The sequence below is a fragment of the Terrapene carolina genome, unplaced genomic scaffold, assembly GCF_002925995.2.
Source record: "Terrapene carolina triunguis isolate 2854851 unplaced genomic scaffold, T_m_triunguis-2.0 Scaffold22, whole genome shotgun sequence".
In the NCBI taxonomy this organism is placed as follows: Eukaryota; Metazoa; Chordata; order Testudines; family Emydidae; genus Terrapene; species Terrapene triunguis.
The window spans coordinates 5,044,585-5,068,608 of record NW_020664373.1 but is presented as its reverse complement, the minus strand read 5'-3'; the positions used below and the strand labels follow the sequence as shown (position 1 = coordinate 5,068,608).

Sequence of the window (24,024 nt, the reverse complement as noted above, 5' to 3'; positions counted from 1 at the left end):
AAGCGGCGCGGGCGAGCGATGTGCTGGCCGCGGCTTCTCGCCGCCCCCATTGGCCCGGGACGGCGAACCGCGGCCAGTGGGGGCCGCGATCGGCCGAACCTGCCGCGTCAGCAGGTAAATAAAACTGGCCCGGCCCGCCAGGGTGCTTACCCTGGCGAGCCGCGTGCCAAACGTTGCCGACCCCTGATCTAGACAGAAAAATGCGAATGCAAATTGGGTTCTTTAAAAAGCGTTTATAAGGCGGCCAATAAGCAATGATTCCAAAAACTCAAGAAAGAAAACAACTTTGGCTAAAAGCCTATTCTGGTTCAGTGGATCGACGGCAGCAATTAGAAAAATAACATGTAACAACCAGAAAAGGGGGGAAATAGATATAACTCATAAATTATAAGTTATGAAGTACAGAAAATTGATGTGGGAAACTAAGGACATCAGAAAAAAATCCATGACTGGCAGGGCTAAGGACAATAAGGAATTTAAGTATATTATGTACAAAAGAAATCATAGCAAAGATCAATAGGCCTATTGCTAAATACACATGGTAAAACTGTTAATGATGCCAGAGGCGGATTAAGGTTTCCTGGGTCCCTGGCCCAGAGCACTTCCTGTTTCGCCCCTTCTGCTTGTGGCCCCTCCCACAGCTGCACCCCTTTCTGCCCCTTCCCCAGGGTCCTCCCCTGTTCCCCCAGGGTCTTGGCTTGGGGACCACTGCGGGGGCGCTTCCCCCATCCCACAGCTTCTGCCAGGGTCGGGCCGGGGCTGCTGGGGGGAGGGGCTTCTCCTTTCCGCTGCTTCTGCCAGAGACGGGGTCAGGCCGGGGGCAGTGGGAGGTGGCTTCCCCCATCCCGTGGCTTCTTCCAGGAATGGGTTCAGGGGTCACGGGGGGGGGGTCCTCCACCCCACACGCCTGGCACTGATGCCGGGACTCTGGGCTTCCACCCCGGGTGGCAGATTTTTTTCCAGGGGCCCCCCAGTTGGCCAGGGACCCTGGACCTGGGCCCCATGGGCCCAGTGGCTAATCCGCCGCTGATGATGCAGAAAACACATCAATAAATATTTTTGTTCTGAATTTGAAAGGAAGCAGAATGATGTGCTTGTATCACATGAGGATGATCAAACTTTCCTGTCCATTAGTAACTAAGGAGGACATTAGACAACATCTAGTAGGGATAAACGTATTTATATCAGCAGGCTTGGATAACTTGTATCCAAGAGTTCTAAAAGGGTTGGCTGAGCAGACCTCTAGCCCACTGATGTTAATTTTTTAGTAAAGCTTGGAATATCAGGAACACTGCAAAAGCCTGGAAGACTGCTAATGTTGTGCCAATAGTTAAAAAGGGAATGCCCCGGCTAAATATAGGCTGGTGAGGCTGACAACAATCCCAGGCAAAATAGTGGAAAAAGCTGATATGAGATTCAACTGATAAAAGAATTAAAGGATAGGAATATAATTAGGGCCTGTCAACATTGTTCTATGGAAAATAAGTCTTGTCAAACAAATCTGATTTAATTATTTGATCAGATTACAAGTTTGGTTGATACAGGTAACTGTGTGATTATAATATACCTAGACTTTTGTAAAGCATTTGGCTTAGTACTGTGTGACATCCTGATTAGAAATTCCTTAGAAATTTACTTTTTCAATTAAACAAGTTCCAGCAAATATTTTTTATTTTTAATTGAAAATCAGCATTTTTGTCTTTTGTCCCTCCCCAACCCTTTCTCCTTTTTTCCCCAAAGGAAAAAAGGGAGATAAAAAGGGGAAGAAAAAAAATCTCTGGACAATGGTGAAAGAAGAAAGAACAATCTGCAAAGAAAGGGGTATGGAAGGAAACTTTAGAAAGTTTTAAAAATAGCCATCATCACAATGTTCCCCAGAAGCTAGAGATGATGAGGCAATAACACCATTGTTGAAAAGGAGCCAGCTGGCCCCTAATATGGAGTTGCCAGAGAGCTAGGCAGAATTCTCTGAATATATGAATTGCTACACCTATGTATGATAGCCAATCCTTCGTTTCTGTAACAATGGTGGGCCAACATATTTGGGATGAGGATTAGGTCTGTATGTAAAGGTCTTGATCTTCCCCTGTACTGAAGTTACGATCTTTTTCCCAAACATATCTTTAAGGCCTTAATCTACATGTTCCCTCCATAGGAGTCCACCAATATAGAGAAGGAATCAAAATTTAACCAAGAATTCTGCACCAGATCATTGACAAAGTGCCCTGCAGGCTCTCGTTGGCACAACCCCCAACCCTGCAGACAGATGTATGACATCTTGGAAAGTATTGTGCAAACATTTTGATACCATACCCAGCAAAATGGAAATTCTCCAGGACCCATTAAGACCGACCTCATGAAGAGAGAAAAATAATTTTGCAAATAATTTTGTAAGGACTCTAGCCTAATGTAAATGGACAGACAGTTCTAAATAAATGTAAGAAAATTAATACACTCTCTTTAACAGACGATGTCTGAGAGTAGATTCCTTCTATTGTAAAGAATTTTCTGGAGCAGCTAGCTAAAACAGAATCCACTTTATCAGTGATAGCTTGCTTCCTTGCTCTTTTTCCTGGCATTTTTTATAATTTGGTGAAGTTTATAAAAAGGAATTTCAGAAAAATGACTCATAATATTTATGGACTTTTTATCAAATGAGACTGAGGGAGTTGGGACCATCTTAGCCTTGAATTACAGTGCAAGTGGAGACTTAACAACAGAACTCTTTCTACAAAATGCAGGTGTTATCTTGCTGTGCTCCAGCTGTGACCAGGACTTAGGCCAGCAGAGAACAACCTGAAAGTGGGGAGAATGGGCGAATAGCATTCTCAAGGTAAGTCCAGGTTTGGAATTACTTTGGTTTACCTGGTCGTGAGACCTTTGAGCTGCTGAATGCTGCTCCTCGCAGGCTGCTGTCGAGAGTCTGGGGGTTTGAGTTACCATTGAGATCACGACATCCGACAGTTGATAAGTCTGGAATGAGAGGCAGAGAGACCCAGTCAGACCGGGTTACATGGCCTCAAAAGAGGAGCACTTGTCAGTTTTTCCTCTTGGCCTTCTCCAGTTTATCAACCATTTTTAATATCCTTTGAGATAGGAGGCTTATCTGAACCATGGGGGAATAAAGCTGTGATAGAAAGAGCTATGGAAGCGAGACTCACAAGGACTCATACTGCTCAATTGGTGCACATGTGGTTGTGAGGCAGGTTGTAGGAACTCAGGAAGCTAACAGGAGCCTCAAGACAACCTGGATCGGTGCACAAAATTCTGCCATTTCAATGGGCACTTGTACATGTTCAAGTCTGACAGAGTTGTAGCTGAATAGAATGCAGACAATTCACTTCGCCCTACTGCAAACAGAGCTTCCCCCTATACCGGGAATTTCCAGATGGTTTAAGTTCACTTTGTGCCAAGTAAGAGGAACAAAATGAGTTTGGTAGACCAAAGCATCCATCCCTTGGTCTTCTGGGAAGGTCCGTGTGGAAATCTTTATGGAATCAAACATGAAAGGTGTGCCAGAATTTTTATATCCACAGGAGCCTTTTTCCTGCACTCTTCAAATAGCAGACATTTCTGTGCCTTCCTTTGTGTCTTTCCAGTGGAGCCTTATTTCATAGCCCCCCTCTGGAACAGCCTCCATGTGCCTAACTTACTTCTTGATTTTACCCCAAGCTACATTTCAAGCTTCATCTCTTCTGCCCAGTTCATGTCTTGTGTTCTTTCTAATAAAACAATAAAATGTATCAGGATGAAATGATTTATTGAATTTCTTAATGAGTTATGTCCTTCTCCAAAGACTTTTGATAGCTCCTAAAAATCACACATTAAATGTGTTTTTAACTAAAACATTTAATTCCTCAATCAATTTATAAAATAAGGTATTTGCAACATCATTAGAGGTTAGCTTTCATGAATCCAGTCCTGATTTTCCATCTGTCTTGCACCACATACGCATTCTCGTAAGTACAAGGTGACTGTAAAACATAACAAATTCCAAATTCTATACTGTGCATACTGTTTTACTGCACCCATTTTGCTCAAGTGTAAATGACTCTACAAGGGACAAGGCCATGGGGAAATCAGGCCTTCCATGTTGTTCCAATTAATTTTGATATGAACAACAGATGAACTATTCTTGAACTGACAAAAGCAGGGGTACGATTGTCACAGAAATTTTGAATACATTTAACGGCAGAGGTGTGGGGAAAAAACAAGTCATGGAAAGGGGGCAATAGGACAGAGTGTTGGAGAGTGAGCCCACACTGCACTCACCCCCTCAGCAGTGTCTCCTGTCCTCTGGGGCTGGAACCAGCTCCCTACTCTGGGTTCTGCAACCTAATGCACAAGATAGCAACACCACTGAGGTTAGGATGGAGGATAGAGGAAGGGACAGATGGGCCAAACCTGCATGCACCAGGTCACAACATCGCTCACTTTGGAAACATTTCACTCAGTTTGCAGTATTTCATGGACTTCCTTCAAATTCACAGTTTCCGTGACCACCATGACAAAACTATAGCACTAACTAAAAGTCAAAGCCATTACTATTGAGTTTGTCTAATGAATGTGTGCTCCCATATATTTATAGAATAATGAGAGATTTATGCTATTTCATGCCATCTAGCCATGCTGACAGCTTGAGGTTAAGTTGTTTTTCTTTCATTTCTTCTCTTGTGAGTGTTATGATCCCCTTCTATAAAACAACTCCAAAAACCATGACTTTGTAAATATGGAATGCAGTACCCTAAATATGTTTGGAAGACTATACTGTTATAATCCCTCTTTCCTGATACTGATAGTATAATCCTGATACTCGTGCATGCAACAAAAGACAAGTTAGAATGGTACTGGTCTAGACAACAATTAACTGATCCATGTTCTAGCCCTCTGCAGGAATCATTGATTTTAACACATCCTGTAAAGCAGATAAAGGCTCCTACTATAGCTCTGATTTATTTAAATATTGTGTCTGCATATTTAATGCTCTCCATTCTTATTATACTCATAAATTTGTCAGACTAAGGTTTCTTACAAATGTTGGTGCACTGTATCATCGCCTGCTTTTATCAATAGCTTTCTCAAAAATACTATTAGCAAAGCAACAGAACCATTTAAAGGCCATTCATCTTTTCACTTCTGCTATATAGAACTAGGTATTAATTATTATTTATATTATTATTGTTGTTGTTTATTAAAGGCAATAGACTTGATACAGGTGGCTCCCCTATCCCATGTAGTGCCTTGCAGACTTCAATGGGGGTCTGTCCACACTGGACTGGTCTAACAGATTAATATTGTTGGCAATATATACTGATAAATGAATAACCAAGCTTTTGCTGGAATAGAGGGGTTATTGCTGGAACACTTCAGCCATATTACTGACTACATTTGGGACCCAAATGTTGCCAGTTCTATAAAAAGTCGGGAGGCTATTTATTTTTTACATTGATGTGAAAACAGGTAGAACAGTCATAATTCAAAGATATTAGCAGAAGGCCAGAGACCTTCATCTCTCTTTAGCTCTATAAATATTTCATGTATCCAAGTTATATTAACCCTTTTCCTGCATCTAATTTATGGATACATGAAAAAAATCAAAGTACTAATCACAAGATAATGTTTTGGGTTTGTAACTGATCATTGCAGTTATCAGAACAGTTTATTGTCAAGTATTAACAGTAAATTGAAATTGGATATTTAGTAATGTATTATAGAACTCTTTTATGGAGAAGACCCAGTGGACTCCTGGAAGCAAGAGACTGATCCCGCAGCATTGCTGTTAGTGGTAACATTTTCATGGATGTCATTACTGCAGGATCAGGCACCATATCAAGGGATCAGAATTCAAGAGGTTAGTAGCACTGGAGGGGCAAAATACACAAGCTGTGCTGTGTTCTTGGTGGTAAGGACTCCAGCAGATTTATTTTAGTTGACAGACTGGAGGAAACGACGTACTGGTAACTACTCGAGCACAGAATGATGATCTCCTCACAGGCAGAGCAAAGGAATAAAAATAGGTGGTGATAGTGAGGGTGGTGGTGTAGGTGTTAGTGGGGAAAAGCAGAATTTTACTATACACAGTTTACTTTCTGAAAAGCAGATTTTCTCTATCCAATTTGCTGTGTGGACTAGAAGCTGGGACAGCTGACTTCCCACAGTGCCAGCGGGAGGTTGTGCAGAGCTACAGCCAGGGAGCACTGTAGAGAATAGGTGTTGCAGGAAGTACACCCAAGGGAGACAGAGAGGCAGTACCCTGTGGCCCTCTATTGGCCAAGCCCCCTATTTAACTCCGGGGGTTGCCCCAGGAAGTTGTCTGGCCAACCATACAGACTTTGGCCTGCTGTGACTCCAGACTTCAGCTTGTCTCCTGATCTCCAGTTTCAAATCCCAAGCCTGACTCTGACTCGTGCCTTCTGACTCCAACCACTAGGCCAGACTGCCTACACCCTGGTCCCTTACATGCTCTGGCAAAAAGAGTTAATGTGATGCTTGGACGTAAAAACAGGGAAGCAACAAACAGGGAGATGATTTTACCTCTGTATACAGAATTCATGAGACTGATACTGGAATATTACAGCCAGTTCTGGTGATTACATTTTAAAAAGGATGTTGAAAAACTGGAGAAGATGCAGAAAACAAAAGTTATTCAAGGTCTGGAGAAAATGCCTTGCAGTGTAAAATGTAAAGAGCTCAATCTCTTTAGTTTATCAAAAAGAAGACTGACAGGTGACATGATTATAGTGTATAAGTACCTTCATGGGGAGATAACACTGGGTATAAAAGGGGGTCTTCAATCTAGTGGAGAAAGGCACAACAAGAACCATTGGGTGGAAGCTGAAGCCAGACATATTCAAATTAGAAATTAGGCACAACTTTGTATCAGCAAGTATGATTAATCACTTGAACAACCTACTAAGGGAAGTGGTAGATTCTTCATCTCTTGATGTCTTCAAATCAAGACAGGATGCCTTTCTGAAAGACATGCTTTAGTCAAACACAAATTATTGGGCTCAATTAGGTGAAATTTAATAGCCTATAATATAGAGGAGGTCAGACTAGATGAGCTAATGATCCCTTCTGGCCTCAAACGCTATCAATCTATGAACTGCCTATGGACAGAGACTATAGTCTAGTCTTGTGGTTAGGACACTGGATTGAGTAACAAGGTATGGGTTCAATTGCTGGCTCTGCCACAGACTTGCTGTGTGACCATGGACAAGTCATTTAATCGCCATTGTATTCTATATAGGTCCTTATACTGCACTCATCACCTTAGTATCTGAGCACCTTCCAGGAGCACATTAAGTAACATGACTAACAATGTGTTTGTTCTCTCATTCTCTCCAGAGGGGAAGTGTGTGCATGCAGTGGAGTGGTTTGTTTTGTAATATTTTTTATAATATATACACACCTGTGGTGCTATATGTTTAGGTTCCAGAGACACTTTCTTTCTCCAACACTCTCTGGGGCTTGGCTGTGAAATGTCAGTTAATACTTCCTCTCTCTCACTCTTTGTCAATCTTCTCTAACTAGATGATAAACTCTCTGAGGCAGGGACCATTTACTAGGTCTTGGTCTGGTGCCTAGCACAATAGGGCCCTAGTCTCAGTTGGCATCCAGCCATCTAGTAATACAGGCCAGTGGTTCAAAAACTTTTTATAAAAGCGACGCACCAACTGCATTTTCTCTTTTTTGGGGGCCCACCATAATCCTTGGTCCCTGCACCCCACCCCCAACCCAGCTCAGCCCTCCAGTCCCCTGCACCCCAATCTCCCTTCCTCTTCTCAGCCCAAGCCCCTGCCCCACTCCTGCAGCCCCAGCCAGCTCCTCTCTCCCTGTGGCTGGGCTACAAGCGCTGCCAGGCTGCTGACTGTCCACTTGCCAGCTTTGGCCACTTCCTTATGCCCAGCAGAAGTGAGAAATTGGGGGGGGAGGCGGGAGAAGAGGAGAGAGGGATGGGGAGTGCCTCCAGGGCATACACAGACCACTTAGACCCTTCTTGCAACCCACTGTTTAGGGAACATTGATACAGGTAATAAAACAATCATACTTTCTATTTGCATACTAACTTACTGCATCCAGATCAGATACTCACATCCCGGACATGACTGAGCAGAAATCTCTACTTGGGCCAAACTGTGAGATGGGCCTTTGATCTAGAAGTCGATGAAGTTAAATCCACTTACCCCAAGTCTGAATTTGGTCCTGTCTGTATTCAGAAGTGAAAGGTGAGTACATCTATCTACTGCACCCTTGCTCCTAATCTAGTCTCCCTTTAAACTTGCCTACATTGATTTGGGAACCATAGGCCAGGTTTACAAAGGTATTTAGGAATCCAAAGATGAAAACAGGTGCCTAATGAAATTTACAAAAGGACCTAAGCAAGTTAGGTGCCTACTCTCATTGAAAAATCAGTAAAAGTTAAGTGCCTAACCTACTTAGGTCCTTTTGTAAATCCCATTTTCTTACCTGGCTTGACCAGCCAGCATAGACAGGGCAAACCAGGTGCCAATTTTACTGGCATAAAGTTTAAATACATTTCCCTAGCACTGTTCCTTAAGCCATTATATTAGTGGGGGTCTAATTCATATTTTCCCCTTCCAGCAATGGATTTTATTTTATTTTTTATATATAAGTTAGGCAGGCTACTTTCAGTAGTATGCAAAACCACAGACGCCTCACAGGAGGGATTTAACTTTCAGCCTCTAGAAAAGACATGCCGTCTATCTAATCCATTAAATGAATGTTTTGTATCCTTTCAAAGTGATAAACAGCTTTAATATTTTCAAACAGTCCCTGAGGGGTAACCTTTAGTACTTGTATGAAAACCAGAATATATGGCAAACTGCAGGATACCATCGTTAAATATGTCACAATCCGGCAAAATAAAACCCAAGATATCTTGTCTGAAAGATGCTTTAAAAATATATGAAGCGATTCCTAAAAAGTATATAAATCAAAAAGACTAAAAGTGCTGCCACCTGCAAAGTTGATGAAAGTGATTTGGGTTTTTAATTTCTTTTTTGGATTAATATTTTACATAGAACCGCACCAGCACCACTAAAATGCAGCCACTTCTGGGACACAGGCAACAATCAACTTGTGCCCAGCACAGTATGGGTGGAGGTTTTGGCAACGACTACTCTTACAAAAGGGGCAATGTTTATACCCAGACTAGTCAAGAGCTGGGTTTTTAACATCTCGATAAAAATCTCCCCCTAGTAAATTGCATGATGTTCATAAGAATATACGAGCGGCCATACTGAGTCAGACCAAAGGTCCATCTAGCCCAGTATCCTGTCTTCTGACAGCGGCCAATGCCAGGTGCCCCAGACGGAATGAACAGAACAGGTAATCATCATGTGATCCATTTCATTTTATTTTTCACTTTATTATTCACAGCTCAATTTATTTACCTGAAAAAGATGAACTGCTAGCTCAACCGTTCCTTAATGGTTTGATGTACTAGTCATATGTGTGTCTAGGTCAGGGGTCGGCAACGTTTGGCATGCGGCTCACCAAGGTAAGCACCCTGGCGGGAAGCCGCGGCCAGCACATCGCTCGCCCGCGCCGCTTCCTGCTGCCCCCATTGGCCCGGGACGGCGAACCGCGGCCAGTGGGGGCCGCAATCGGCCGAACCTGCCGCGTCAGCAGGTAAATAAACTGGCCCGGCCCGCCAAGGTGCTTACCCTGGCGAGCCTCGTGCCAAACATTGCCGACCCCTGGTCTACGTTCTTATACTGCCCCATCATCATAGCATCTGTGTCTCTAAGTGCTAATCTATACAGAGACTTAGCGTTCAGAAAGCTGGGGTGTGAATGTATAGCACAGTAGCTTGCTGCACACAAAAACGTCATGTGGACCCTGTAACCGCTCACTAGAAGTTCTGTAGTGTGCTCTGAAAGAGCAGGTCAAAGTGCACTACAGAACTTTTAGTGTGTGGTAGCAGAGTCCATATCGCCCGTTAGTGTGCAGCATGCTAATATGCTATACATCTACACCCTGGCTAGCTAAATCTCCATGTAGACATGCCCTGAGTCGTGCATTTACTGAGTTTGGAAGGGTGTTTTGACTCAGTTTAGCATTGATGAGACATCTTCAAAGTCACATCCAGTGAAGAGGACAACATAAAATAGATACGAGTCAGCTAGATAAAAACAAACTATGAAATCAACTTTGAGACAAATACTTACCGTACAGCATGACTGAATAAAAGCTTTCCCTCATATACAGGTTAAAAGGAAAAACACCCTTAAAATGCCAGTCTTACTCTTGAGGACCAGAAGTGATGAACTTGTATCAAGGTCCAATCACATAGAAATAATTCAGTCTCTCTTTTCATGTATAAGTTGAGAGAATTATTATTCATGTTTCAATTATATGATAGATGTGGCAGAATTCTGTTCTGCATTGTTCAGCTAAGGGGTCAAAGGAGCCTTGCTGAGCTAGAGGCAGATGTATCTAATGCACAGAAAATCAATAGCTGTAACTCCATTGCCAATGGGAAGCCTTTCTCCCTTTCACTGGAGCAGCCTCTCTCAAAAGCAAGGGACACCTGGGCAATTAAGAGGATCAATATCACAGCAATGCCATATCTTGAACCAGTGTGGGGAATCCTAATCTGACCCCTCTTACACAAGAGCTCTACAGGAGCTAAAATAGGTGTTCACCATCCGAACTCTTAAAGAGCAACACATGAAATTGCAAGCCCGTTAGCAAGAATTTTTTAATGAATCTGTAAACTCAGGGGTTGTACCGTATGACTGGAGAATCGCTAACATAGTTCCTATTTTTAAGAAAGGGGGAAAAAGTGATCCAGGTAATTACACGCCTGTTAGTTTGACATCTGTAGCGTGCAAGGTCTTGGGAAAAAATTTGAAGGAGAAAGTAGTTAAGGAAATTGAGGTCAATGGTAATTGGGACAAAATACAATATGGTTTTACAAAAGGTAGATCGTGTCAAACCAACCTGATCTCCTTCTTTGAGAAGGTAACAGATTTTTTTTAGACAAAGGAAATGCAGTGAATCTAATTTACCTCAATTTTAGTAAGGCATTTGAAACGGTTCCACATGGGGAATTATTAGTTAAATTGGAAAAGATGGGGATCAATTTGAAAATTGAAAGGTGGATAAGGAACTGGTTAAAGGGGAGACTACAACGGGTCATACTGAAAGGTGAACTGTCAGGCTGGAGGGAGGTTACTAGTGGAGTTCCTCAGTGATCAGTTTTGGGACCAATCTTTTTATTACTAACCTTGGCACAAAAAGTGGGAGTGTGCTAATAAAGTTTGCGGATGACACAAAGCTGGGAGGTATTGCCAATACAGAGAAGGACCGGGATATCATACAGGAAGATCTAGATGACCTTGTAAACTGGAGTAAAGGATGAAAACTCAGAGTGAATTTGGTCTCCACTGAAGGAAGAGAGTATGAGAAAGGAAATTGAAGATGGAAATAAGGCTAATTTCAAAATATGAGACAGAAAGTCCATGGGGATTTTGAACTGCAGTTGCCTGTTGTTGATGCAATTAATTTAGGATTGTGTCAACAGGAAGATTAAAAATAAATAAATATAGGATACACAATTAAAAATTTAAAAACATTAAGAAACCATGGACAATGATTATATTCACATAACTTGAAAGTGGTGGGAAACTTTTTTTTTTAATTAGAAAGATATAAATATATACACTGCCAAATATTCATTTCATTCACAGTCTCAGGGTTAGTAAAATAAATGTTCATTTCTATGCTTAAAAAATCCAGCTCCAAAAACAGTTCTGTTTCTTGGTATTCATTCATGAGTAGGATCGTCACATTTCTAAATTGCTGGTAAACATACCTCTGAGATCCTGCCCCGGCTCCCCACAAGACCTTGCCCCTTGCTCACCCCTCACCCCACCCCACGTTGCTCACTGGATCATCTCAAGGAGCTTGCCTGCAGGTAGGAGGCAGCCCCGGCTTAGCAGGGGTTGTTATGGGTTAATGACCCGGCACCTCTCCCCACCCTGCAGTAACTGTACTTTTGGTTTGGGTACCATTTAGGGTTGCCAGGTCCCCTTTTTGACCAGACTTTCCAGTTGAAAACCAAGCACCTGGCAACCCTAAATGGCACCTGGACACAGAAGCCAAAACCTGCACAAGTGGCAACCCTATTCATGAGATTTATTTCTTAACTTATAAAATGGCCTGTTAAAGAGTTACAGGCACATGTACAAAAGCTAATAAAATAAAAGGAAAGGAAACAAAATGGTCATAAAAAGTCTGGTGGGGGAGGGAGGGACGCTCCCCTTTCAGAAATATCAAACCCCATTCTCCACTGAACCCCACCTCAAGCAAAAACCTGAGGAACAAGATGAACCATGCACCATTCATTAAAAAGATCGGAAGACTTGGTCCCAGTCTACACACCGAAATTGTATAAATTGTATCAAATCCATTTCTAAATTGATGTAAAGGGCTGCAACCTCCTTTTGTGAACACTCTTAAATTGGTTCAAGTGTGTCTTATCAGCTATCCGTTAAAACAATTTAAGAGAGTGTACACACAAGTAGTTGCACTGATTTAATAAAATCAATGTGGAAAATGGGTTAATTAAATCCACGCAATTTCTGTGCGTACATAAGCCCTGGGACTGCCACCCATAGAAAGTGAAGTGAATTTGACACCTCAGAATGCTCCACTGAGAACTGTCTGCTTTTGACCTCCAGAAGTTTGGATGTGGGGAGGGACTTTTAGAACGCTCACCTCAGCTGCAACCAACCAGTGGGCGGTACTCGGTGAGAGAGTTTGCTTCCAGATGCAATTCACATTATTGACACTGATCTATAAAGCTCCATACAATTTCTGTCTTGACTGGGAAACAAAGAGGAAGCCAGCATAGTCATCCGATAACCGATGTAATATGCTCCCTGTAGCTAGCACTGCCAAGCAGGCGGGCAGCTGCATTCTGCACAAGCTGTAGTTTCCAAGAAGTCTTAAAGGGTAACATGTAGCATTCACGACAGGATTTGAATCCAGAAATTGCAAGGGAATGGATAACTGTTGCAAGATCAGGCTTTGACAGAAACAGTTGCAATAAACTTACCAGACACAGAGAAGTTAGGCACTTTAGACAGTTGATGCTACTCGGGATTCTGGGTATGGACAGTCCCTTTATAACTTTGGTGTGGCTGGAGCTTAACTAGTTCTGTTTTGCTGCATGTCATTATAAACAGATTTGTATGGCCAATACCTAGTGAAGTTAAGTAACATTTGCCCTCATATGTAGTTATTGTATAAAGCATTACAGACTAGCAGCTGCTGAATCAGGAAATGGATCAGAAGCAAATAAAATGTCTTTTCAGATATTGATTCCTGTTCTCTATTTCATGTCAGCTTTCTAAAATCCATCCAACACAAGCACAAAAGGGTAATGAGTTTCTGAACACACACTCGAATGGTGCACACAGCTTCAAAGCTTTCAGCGACTGCCTGGATGCTGTTTCCTAGCAGTACTAAACAACTTAAATATAATTAGCTGGAAGCCCTATGGGCTACATTTCCCCACTGGAATTTATCAGGCTGACAGATGACTGAATCATTGGTACTGTGGGTCCTATTCTATTAATATTTCTCAAGTCAAAATGTCAGCTTGCTACTGCATATGTTTTAAAGAAAATTTGCATTATTTGGGGAGAGGAGAAAAAACACACAATACCATAGTCTCCTCAGCAGCACTGAATAATTATATCTGATTAACTAGCCAGCTATACACAGATGTTGGAGATGCAATACAGAAAACACTTACTTAATGCACACATACTATGGAATTATGTGATGCTAAAAATAATGCAAAAATATATAAATAGTGATTAAACTATTGGAACAAAATGAAAAATCTCTAGTGGATCAAAATACGGTTCTCTTGGTTCTCTCTCCTGAAGAGGATTCGACCACTGCTCTCAAGCAAAACTTTCTGAATATTATTTTTTATTATGCAATTTTGAGTATAATACACAGGAGTGAAAATCCAAAAATACTCAGACAATGAGCACAAATGCACTTCAGGAGGATAACAGTGTGCCACCAAAGAACTACTGGTTTTGAGAAATATCATGATTTTTTGTTTGGGGCTTTTGTTTGTTTGAAAATCCAGACAGACTATCTCCGGATGTTTCAATCCTTGGCCAGATAGGTTCAATGGCATAAAATAGACTGTTGTTTCTTTGTAGTCGCTGTGGCTTGATGCTGCAATCAGATCCTTTCTGTTGGCCCCATGCACATACACCTCTACCCCGATATAACGTGACCCGATATAACACGAATTCGGATATAACGTGGTAAAGCAGTGCTCGGGGGGGGGGGGCTGCGCACTCCGGCAGATCAAAGCAAGTTCGATATAACGCGGTTTTCACCTATAACGCGGTAAGATTTTTTTGGCTCCTGAGGACAGCGTTATATCGGGGTAGAGGTGTACTTAAGTCAATGAGACTACGTGGGTTGCAAGTGTCTTCCTACATGGATCAGATTGCAAGATCACAGCCTTTGTTTGGAAAAATATAAGCTCTGCTGAATGTAGCAAGAATATTTTTAAAATACATTTATTTAAAAATAATTTTAAAACTATTTTTCCTGATTTAAAAGCAAAGCTGCTATAGAATAACGTATTTAGATCTTGTATAATTGGGGTGTGGGAAAGAGAATGAAATGGGATAGAACAGGGAATGGGCTACACAGAGGGGGGTTGTTTAAACAATTGCTTTTCTATTAGGCCCATTACACTTTAGGTCAATAACCCAACTTATGCTTGAAATCATGATCCAGCTAATGTGCTAACATTGTTTTGTTTATGATTTTTTCCATGCCCCTGGCATGGAAAAATGGAGATGTTGCAATACAATGAAACAACAAGAAATAGTTTATTACGCTACTATTGGTTCAGAGTATGTTGTTTATTTTGAAGCTGAATTTCAACACTCAGGAGTTGTTAAAAGACCCAGGTGAATGTGAACCTACAATTTTTTTTATCACCTTGTCCAGTTACGTATTAAAGATTTTTTTTTAAATGGGTAAAGTTTGAAAACAATCTTTGGATGTTTTAAATACTTGAATTATGGCTGTAGGTCAATACAAAAAAGGGAAGGCACTAGACCCACAAGAGAAGCCTGTGGCTGGTATGGAGTCTGCTTCTCTCAGCAGGAAATGATATGGATCTTCACTTCAAGCTAAGCACTGGGATATACTCAAAAGCTTAGTATGAAATTTTACATAATCTGGGTCAATGGCAGCTGAATTCCTTGGTAAACGGGGACATGGCTAACTGAGCTAGGATGCTAATAATAGGCAAAATGCACTACTTCACCCACAAAAAAACCACTGGAATACAGCAAAAAGTTCAGTTTTATACCTCTCCTCACACCTAGACACGGTTTCATTTTTATGTGAAAGGGAAAGTATCAATTTAGATTCAATTATAATTTTTTTTTTAAATAGTCACACAGACAAGTATATATTTAAATACTTAACCAGGGAAAAAGCCATTCAAATACGATTATTCAGAAGCAATAAGTTTCAGGTGATCTGGTTTGTGAATCTAAAACGAAAAGGCAAGAAAAACATACCTAGTCATAGAAGCAAGTTCCAAGTAATGTGTGCACTGCCTACCAGCAGTTTGGAATGCAGCTAACAAGTGGTGGCTATTATGACAGTACCGGATTTGGTTTTATGCCAGGGTGTGACAAGGAATTTCTCCCCCTCTTCCCCCAAATAACAACAATAATAAAGTATCAGAGGGGTAGCCGTGTTAGTCTGGATCTGTAAAAAGTGACAAAGGGTCCTGTGGCACCTTATAGACTACCAGGCATATTGGAGCATAAGCTTTCGTGGGTGACATGTGTCTGACGAAGTGGGTATTCACCCACGGAAGCTTATGCTCCAATACGTCTGTTAAACAATAGTAAAAACGTTCATAGGTATTTAGCCGGTGTAGTAAAGTACACTGTAGGGCATTAAATACTAGGAGATTTCCTTGTGTGAATACAGTAGCAGAAATCTCAGTTTCAGGTGCTTTCATGTGAAACTCTTTGTTCCAACCCCTTCCCCCAACCACTACTTAAGAGACAGTGAGATTCATTTAGACTAAATGGCATGACCCAATTTGAAATACAGCTTGAAATTTCAAAGATGAAAAAGTTGCTTCCACATACAATCATTGTGAACAAAACAATTCATGGTTATCTGCTTACAGATGTGGAACACTGTCTTGGGCAATACATTCTAACACTATCTTCATTTAAACACAGTAGGAGGAATCTGAATACATTGTGTTTCTGTGTCCTACTTCTGAATGGAATTCATTCATTACTTCCTGAGATCAATGAAATATCTTTCGAGTATTTGTACATAATTTCTATCTCAACAGATTCTCCCCCACCCCCTTATTTTAAACCAACAACAAAATATAGGGAAGCTTTATTGTTAGAGCTCCACTCAAAATCCTTTAAAAAACAGAAATAAATGGAGCACAAAAGTAAGGAAAGAAGAGGAACTATCTATGCAATAAAGCCTGCTGCCTGGATCACACATCAAATTTATAGTAGGTACAGTACAATTGCTAAGTAGATACATATTGCAAAATTGAAAAAGGTGTTCATAACCACAAATGAATAGACTGGTGGTACTTCAAAGCTTTTATCGGAAATGGTCTGCCTTATGCATGCAACCAGAATACTGTTTCAGTAACGTTTACCTCAAAACCTAACTTTTACATTGAGAGAAGAAATTTCCCCAACATTAGTGTGGGATTGAACCTATATGTTTATAGAAAAAGTTATATTCCTACCTATTGTAATGAGAACACAGAAAATATGTAGCTTATTAGAATAGTGTTATAAACAACCCCAATATAGGTCAGAATTCTTGGGATAACTGAGGCCTAAACCTTTAAAACATGTCAAACAGCAGATGCTGTTCTGTGTTTCACACATAAATGTGGGTTGAGTAACTCTTACAGCAGCTACCTAGCTACTCTTAACCACAAATTCTTGCTAAGTTTTGAATTAACCTACTCGTTCAGCTTTTTCTTTTCTATTTTATATGCTTTTGCCTATATATTTGGAATAAAGATACGGGAGTAATAACTTGGTTAAGTTAAATACTTTTCAGTAAGTACATACCGGAGTTAAAACACACAACGACGAAAATGTATGGTATGTACTTGCATTTCACTAAAAAATTAGTCTTAGTTGCCTAGATATAGAAATTATGCTGAATCACGAACTCTGTCGAGAGTACTGAGGCTGGAGAAACTCATTACACTAAGTCTCATACCATTCTTAACAGGAATCTGTGTTTACCTGTAGCAAATGTCGGCTGCAAGAAACTTGAGTGTTTCAAAGAGTTCAGCCTACAGAATCACACCAATTTTATGGTCAAGAGAATTTACAGCTTCTTAGACAAAGAGGAAGAAACTTTGAACGGGCTTGTAAGCTAAATATTTTACCGCTATTGAACCTTTGCTTAAAGTGGCATAAGAGTTTACAGTACTCGTGAAATTCTAGAGAAATTAGAATAGCTCCAAAATTATTACCGCATATTATATATTGGGTTTAATCCGTGATAGTCTTGTGCATGGATAAATGGCAATACTTTGGCTGCAATTATCATCTGGGCATGGTAACTTTGAACTGAATTGACATTTTTTGATAATTAAGTAACTTTTTCTAAATTCTGGCCAATTGTTTCGTTGAACTGACCTGGGCAGGCCCATAACTCTACTGGCAGATATGCCTGACTGGAAATAAATAAGGATCTATATTTAAGGATCCTTACTTTCATGTGGATACCAAAATCACCAGTCTAGACTAGTAGAGAACCGGGGAAGTTTGCCTTTATAACAAGACTGGAATAAGACTTGGACTTAATTGAACTGATTATCTCTTGGTAACTGTGTAACTTACAAGGTTGAGTTCAATTTTGACATTGTAAATGCTATCATCTAACCATCTTTATTTTGTTTTCTGTAGTTTCTTATCTGCTTTGAGTGTTATTTTGGCTAACAAAACTCAAATTTACAATAACTCTCCAGTCTCTACTTTAGCTAAGGAACACAGATCCAAAGAACAGTGAAAAACCAAGTAGAGGTAACTGGTTATTTAAATTATTTAACCCAGGTATGTTTTATAAACTATCGTTTGAAACACTATGATTGGGTGTAGTTAAGACTGTAAAACGTGTATCAGCAACAATAGGGGGAAAACCTATTAAAGTTCTATTAAAAATGTTGATTTTTAATTTAAAAAAAACAAAAGAACACCAAAGATGAAGAGCCAGGAAATTCAACATTAAAGTTACAAAACCCAACAAACATTAGAAATTGTGGAAATGAAGAATTAAGCTACTACCAACTTCCCTTGTTGCTACTCCAGGATGAAACATGGAGATCTCCTGTGGATCACCAATTCTGTTTCTCTGTACAAATGGCAGCATTCCAACAAAGAGATAAGTAATATGGGTTTAGGAGCAGGAAAGGAAGGAATGCTTGTTGTCCTTTGTATGTTGCTTTTCTCTGCTTCTCCAACACTTTTATGGCACCTAATTATAATACTTTGATATAGATTTGCCTTTTCATTATGCTGCACCAACCTTAATTAATCTTCACAGCTCTGTTCACTAAGTATTATGCCTATTTTTACAGATGGAGATGTAAAATTCAGAAATTAAGCAATTTACCTAGACTGTCAGGATCAGGATCAGGATCAGAACCTAGGTCTCCCAATTCCTACTTTACTACCATAAGGCCTAGTGGATAAGGGAGAAGCAGTAGACATGATGTATCTTGATTTTAGTATGGCTTTTGACACAATCTTGCATGACATTCTAACAGGCAAACTGGGGAAATGTGGTCTAGATTAAATTACTATGAAATGGGGGCACACCTGGTTGAAAGACTGTACTCAGAGTAGTTATCAATGGTTCACTATCAAATTGGAAGGGTATATCTAATGGGGTTGCACAGGGGCCAGTCCTGGGTCCGGTACTATTTATTATTTTAATTAATTACTTGCATAATGGAGTGGAGAGTACACGTCTAAAATTTGTGGATAGGACCAAGCTTGGAGGGGTTGCAAGCACTTTGGAGGCAGGATGAGAATTCAAAACAACCGTGACAAATTGGAGAATTAGTCTGAATTCAGCAAGATGAAATTCAGTAAAGATAAATGCAAAGTACTTCATTTAGGAAGGAAAAAATCAAACGCACAACTACAATCTGGGGAATAACTACACAAAAGTATCTGGGGGTTAGAGAGGATCACAAATTGAATATGAGTCAATAATATGATGCAGGTACAGACAAGGTTAATATCAGGCTGGGGTGTATTAACAGGATTATTTTATGTAAGACACTGGAGGTAATTATCTGGATCTATGTGGCACTGGTGAGGCCTCAGCTGGAGTACTGTGTCCAATTCTGGATCCCACACTTTAGAAAAGATATGGACGAATTGGAGAGAGTCCAGAAGAGAACAACAACAATGATAAAAGGTTCAGAAAACCTGACCTATGATGAAAGGTTAAAACACACTGGGCAAGTTTAGTATTGGGAAAAGAAGACTGAGGGGGGACCTGATAACTGTCCTCATATATATTAAGGGCTGTTTATAAAGAGGATGGTGATCAATTGTTCTCCACGTCCACTGAAGGTAGGACAAAAAGTAATTGACTTAATCTGCAGCAAGGGAGATTTAGGTTCGGTGTTAGGAAAAACTTTCTAACTATAAGGCTAATTAAGCTCTGGAACAGGCTTCCAAGGGAGCTTGTGGAATCCCCATCATTGGAGGTTTTTAAGAACTTGTTGGACAAACAGCTGTCAAGGATGGTCTAGGTTTACTTAGTCCTGCTTCAGAAGAGGCGGGCTGGACTTGATGACTTCTCATGGTCCCCTCCAGCCCTACATTTTTATGATTCTATGATTTATCAGACCACAGCACCCTTATGCAAGTTACTTAATCCTCAATTTTCAAAACTCCACAGTCATTTTGGGATCTCAACTTGACACTTAAAGCCTGATTTACGCAGGGGCTGAGCACTCACAACTACTGTTCACTTTAGCAGTAACTGTGGGTACTCTACAGTTCTGAAACATGGCTTTGGTGTCTCAAGGAGGGCAGCCATGCCATATCTCAGAAAATTCAGAAAGTAAAATAAGTCCGAACTGATTTTTCATGAAGAAAGGAGATCTGTCTCTGTATTTTTCTTTATTACAGGAAGTAGCATCTTTATCTCATACTGGAACATTTTGGCTTTTTGTTACAAATGAGTGGCTTCCATTACATTAACAGGAGATATTGCCAGTGGTGGCAACAGGTCATTAATGTCAGAATGGGAATCACACGGATAGGCTCGGTCTACACTATGGGTGTAATACCCCAGCTCGCATACAAGTACTCGCACCAGATTTCATTGAGCTAGCACAAGTATAAATAGAAGTGCAGTGGCATGGGTTGCAGCAGCAGCGGCTAGTACATACTGGTTTCAGGGAGGTTTGTACTCAACACAGCTCAGCCAGCCACGTCTCCATGTACACGGGGAGAGGAATCATACCCCTATCTCGTAGTGCAGACATAGCCATAGTGTCAGTAACAACTAAGAGAACAGTTGGGAGCTTTGTTTTTGTCTCTGCTTTGGTTTGTTTTTTTCATGCGGCTTTTTGGTTGAGGGTGAGATGATGCTGTTTTCTTGCTCCAGCTCTTGAACTTATTTGGGCAAGTTACCCATTTACTAGTGATTATGTTCAGCATTTTCTTATTAAACCTGGTAGAGGCCTTGGAGCACAGGCATCAAAAATTAAAATTTATCATCGGGGCAGTAGTGGGAAGTTTAACTGAGATCTTCATTGTATCTTGTCTCGTTTGTAAACTCATTGGGGCAGGGACTGTCTTTTTGTTCTGTGTTTGTACAACACCGAGCACAATGGGGTCCTGGTCCAAAGCAAGGGTTCCTAGGCACTACTGCAGAATAGATAGCAGCAGCAGCAGCAGTAATAAAAATAAATAAATAAACAAATAAATAAATAAATATGGATAAGCAATTATAATACCCCCATAATGTCATATTTAATGCTTTAACTTCTACAAAGAGAGGAGGTGAGGAGAAGATACAGACAGACATTGCAGCCACCAACAAATTTGAATGACAGTTGCATGGCTGTCCTCAGTTCACCTTTTCATCACACCTCCACTTATTGCAGCACATATGGTACGAAACGTTTCCCAGTGGCTGGAGACTCCCCCTAAAGGTGAACCATATGTTTTGCAATACCTAGACACAGCAGGGTGAGATGAGGAAACCTCTGCAGCCTCAAGGCAAAACTGCTTTGGTTTCACTGCTTTGTGTCCCAACCTTATTTATTTTAATGAAGGATTTTGTAATTAAATTTATATGGGATAGGCCTAGACAAAGAAAAATACAAATACTGGTATCTAAATGGGTAATAAGAAGGAAATCTTTTCTATTAGCTGTCTTCAGAACATTAACATTATATATTTATCTAGTGGAAGGTAAACAGCTTAGAATCAAAATAACATTCTCAGGATTCAAGACATTCTGTCATCACTGACCATTTGCTGCCCTCCAGGTCTCTGAGTAAAGACTGAGGACCCCATGGATCTATTTGCAAAGGAAAAGAAGAGCCTAGATAACTTCCTAAATTGCTTGGTCCTATTTAAGTAGAAGGCCTATGCTCGTCTAATATCCAGGCTATGTAAACTGGACTCCTATAGTGAACTCCTGTAGGCTTCAGGCAAAACACTGGTAGAGGGATGAATTGATTAAGGTGGAACTCAGAACCTTAGGTAAGAATTTAGGGTATGGAAATAAAGAGAGCTTGTCCTTAAAGAACTCCATAAATGGGGGAATTTGCCATCTCCCCAACTCTACGGGCTGATAAGATGGCTACTAAAAAAAGGCCACCTTCATAGATAAATGCAACAGAGAACAGTTTGCCACTGGTTCAAATAAAGTCTCATAAAGTAACTGAGTACCAGGTTGAGATCCCAGTTCAGGGGAGGGTTCCTAATCTGTGGATAGAGATTCCCCCAAGCCCTTAATAAACCTAGACCAGAGTTGGGCAAACTACAGCCCGTGGGCCACATCCAGCCCGCGGGACCCTCCTGCCTAGCCCTTGAGCACCCGGCTGGGGAGGCTCGCCCTCGGCTCCTCCCCTGCTGTTCCCCCACCCCCGCAGCCTCAGCTCACTGCGCCACCGGCGCAATGCTCTGGGTGGCGGGGCTGTGAGCTCTTGCCGGGCAGCGCAGCTGCAGAGCCACGGTCTGGCCTGGTCTCTGTGCTGCACGGTGGCGTGGCTGGCTCCAGCCGGGTGGCATGGCTTCCTGTCCCAGTGCTCTGGGAGGCATGGCTGTAGCACTGCCAGCCACCGGTGCTCCAGGCAGAGCGGTAAGGGGGCAGGGAGCGGGGCGAGGGGGTAGGGGTGGTCAGAGGGTGGGAAAGTAGCCTCTGGCTGTCAACGAGTCCAAATTTGCCTCTATGAACTGTATTCTCTGTATAGGGGTTAGTGTGAACTGGTTTCCATTCAGGTGTCGACCCAACTCCTGGAACAGAACAAGGGCCGTCTGGCTGGAAGATAGCACTGCTTCGTAAAAACAGTCCTTGAGTAGCCAGTCATTGAGATATATGAAGACTAGGATTGCTTCTTATTATAGAGGTCAGCAGCCACTACTGTCAGGACTTTTGAGAACACCCTTGGAGCTGAGGAAAGGCTGAAGAGAAGCACTCATTGGAAATGACCCTGGCTTATAGTGAAGCATATGTATGTCTTGTGTGATAGGTGTATGGTTATATGGAAATGGCATCTTGTGGGTTCAGGGCTGAGAACCAATCCCATTATCTAGTGAAGGAATTATAGCTGCCAGAGTCACCATCCTGAACTTATGAGACTTTACAAACTTGTTTAGAAGTCTTAGATCTACGGTTGCTCTCCACCCTCTGTCCCTCTTTGGAACAAGGAAATACTTTGAGTAAAATTCCTTGCCCTTGTGAGGAGGAGGAACTGGCTCTATTGCTCCTAGTCAGAGGAGAGAGTTCACTTCTTGTCTCTAAAGAAACTCATGAGAGGAGTCCTTAAAGAGGGACAGGGAAGGGGAGTGGAAGGGAGGGAGACGGGTAAAATGTATGGTGTAGCCTGATGTTATGACCTCTATGGCCCACCTGTCTGTAATGATCTGCCTCTAAGCATGTTGGAAATTGACAAGTCAGTCTTCAAAGATGGTCTAATGGGTGCAGCTGTAAATCCACAGGGGCAGGAGGATTCAACCCCCCGGCCAACCCATCAGACCTGTTGCTTTGAGGATGGCTAGGTGGTCATGGAGGGCAGTTGGGCAGCTCTCTTTCTCTGAAATCTATGTCTCTTTCTGGGGGTTTTGTGTTTCTATGAAATCCAGAAAACTGAGCAGGACACAATCTCTGGGCAGTCTGCGACATACTAAACATTTTCGTATTTGTAGGTGTAGATATGCCTAGGGATCGTAAAATGCCCCTAGATCCTTTAAAGGATGTGAGCACTCAACCCTGGTTTTTGAGAACAGTTTACAACCATGGAAGGAAAGGTTTTCCACAGTGTTCTGTACTTTTCTCAGAAACCCCGAGAGGTGCAGCCATGGTGCCCTGTGCATAACCACCATTATCAAGATGGATCTGACAGCAGTGTCCGCGGCATCTAAGGATGCTTGAAGAGCAGTTCTGGCCACCAATTGTCCCTCTGAGATGATGGATTGGAATTCCTCCCTATGTGTTTGTGGCTACTGGTCAACAACAGTTGTGAATCTGCTATAATTGGTAAAATTATATTTGGCAGTGACTGCCGGATAATTTGTGATCCTGAACTGCAGGGCTGCTGATGAACAGGCCTTTCTCCCAAAGAGATCCAGTCTTTCTGGTCCTTTTCATATGCAGTTCACTTAGAGGAGGGGTTCTCAAACTGGGGGTCAGGACCCTTCAGGGGGTCACAAGGTTATTACATGGGGGGAT

The 24,024-nt window shown here is 41.5% G+C and overlaps 1 protein-coding gene across 3 annotated transcripts in view; it reads right to left on the bottom strand.

The window, feature by feature from the left end:
• Positions 1-24,024, bottom strand: part of LOC112117172 (F-box-like/WD repeat-containing protein TBL1X) — a 254,769-nt gene that overhangs the window by 104,875 nt on the left and 125,870 nt on the right. The window contains exon 3 of one of the 3 annotated variants that reach the window (XM_024215066.2): positions 2,866-2,973. The exons of the other annotated variants lie outside the window; for them this stretch is intronic. The gene's annotated coding sequence lies outside the window, so the exon portion shown is untranslated. The remainder of the gene's footprint in view (positions 1-2,865; positions 2,974-24,024) is intronic. 3 annotated transcript variants of the gene reach the window in all.